This window comes from Marmota marmota, unplaced genomic scaffold, assembly GCF_001458135.2.
Source record: "Marmota marmota marmota unplaced genomic scaffold, marMar, whole genome shotgun sequence".
Taxonomy (NCBI): Eukaryota; Metazoa; Chordata; class Mammalia; order Rodentia; family Sciuridae; genus Marmota; species Marmota marmota.
The window spans coordinates 27,391,667-27,393,493 of record NW_025999842.1 but is presented as its reverse complement, the minus strand read 5'-3'; positions in this window follow the sequence as shown (position 1 = coordinate 27,393,493).

Below are 1,827 nucleotides of genomic sequence, written 5' to 3'. Positions count from 1 at the left end.
TTTTTCCTCTAAGCTCTCTTTCTTCAAATCTTCCTCTGTCTGACTAGCTTGAGAGACCTTCTCTTTCGCTTGACCTAACATGTTTTCTACCATAGTCTGGACTTCTAACAATTTACTTAACAGTCTTTTGGTTTGTTTTTTACTAGTTTCTAATCTACTATAAAGGTAACGCAACCCAATAAGATAGCATAAAACAAAACCGAAACAGAATGAAACAAAAACCGAACAAAGAATAGTTGTATCAATTTTCTCTTTCTCAGGGCCGAACAACTTCAAACCTTGAGCCAACCATTTTTCCCAGTTTGCCTGAGAAAATTCTAGGGATAGGCAGCTTGAAACAAAAACAAGATAAATCAAAACGAGAACACATTGTTTTTTGAAATGGTCACCCATTTTGTTGCCTTCCCTCAGGGGCAAGTAATTTTACTCACCTCCAAGCTTCAGGCGTTCCCCGTGCGGGCCGCCAGTTGCCGCAGTCTGGCTGGGCACAAAATCACGAGCCACTCAAGCAGGAACAAAGTTTATTTTTTGAAACTGCCGCCAATGTCTGGTACCGCCCGGGAAGATTTTTTCCACCCACGCGGCCTCCTCTCGGAACCGCAGAGAGAGCTCCTCCCCCGGAACTCCCTCCTACTGTACTTCCCCAACCAATGGGAACTCTCCAGGAGTCCCGTAGCCGGCCTAGGTGAACAGCAGGAGTCCAATATCCATATGAATGCAAATCTTAACATAATCATATCATCTCAATGGCTAGCTGGCGTCACCTTTGGACCAAAAATGCCATGCATCATATACTTGGCTCTTAGCAGACTTATTTTTGCTGCAATCCAGTATCTCAGGAACAGTGTGAAATGAGCGTGACCATTCAAGTCAATGCACAAAATTAACCATAACAGGATTCTTGGAGCTAAAGTGTTTTAAGATTGTCATATTATTTGCAAAGAAGATAACAAAGTCCAAGTACCACTGGAGATTAGGGTTAATATTGAAATCTTTAGCTACTAAAAGAAAAATAAAAGTATGATTACTAAACTAATAGAAGAGGAAATATCAATATAGCCAAATCAAAAGGAAATGAGGGGGGCTGGGTGGTGGCTTAGTGGTAGAATGCTTGCCTAGCATGTGCAAGGCACTGGGATCGATTCTCAGTACCACATAAAAAGAAATGAATAAAATAAAGGTCCATCAACTTTTTTTTTTTTAAAAAAGGAAATGAGCACATAGAACAAATAAAATTAATAGTGAGATGGTAAATTTAAACCCAAATATCATTAAGTAGATTAAGGCAAAAGAGGGAGGGAGTCAAAGTCGGCGTTCTCTTAATTTCAGACCCAATGAACATAGCACAAAAAGGAAACTGAATCTCACTGTAAAATATGGAGACGAAAATTTGAAATGCAATATTTGTGAACTCATTCCATCAGGATGCTAAAAATAGTATAATTTGAGCATGTGAGAGTTTTTTATTCCAGGAGTTTGGGGTCCTAAAAAAAAAATCTGTGTAACTGAGGTATCCTTTAGTTCTATAGCCATCAAGCATCACCTGTCCTTTCACTTTAATACTCTGAACCTCACTGGAGTCCTGATTCTGCATAACTGCAGGGTTGTAGTCCTGGAGGATACTTAAAAATCCTGCAAATATGCCCTGGCTGTCCCTTATCACTTAAACTATCATTTTTAGAAAGCTATCTACTTTATGAAGATTATTTCTCATTATAGCTATATTTCCAGGATGCTGTTGCAGAAATTATAAGGAAAAAAACTCATGAATTTTTTTCTGTGTAAAACCAAAATACTTTCATCATTTTTTTAAATGGGAGAAGTAAT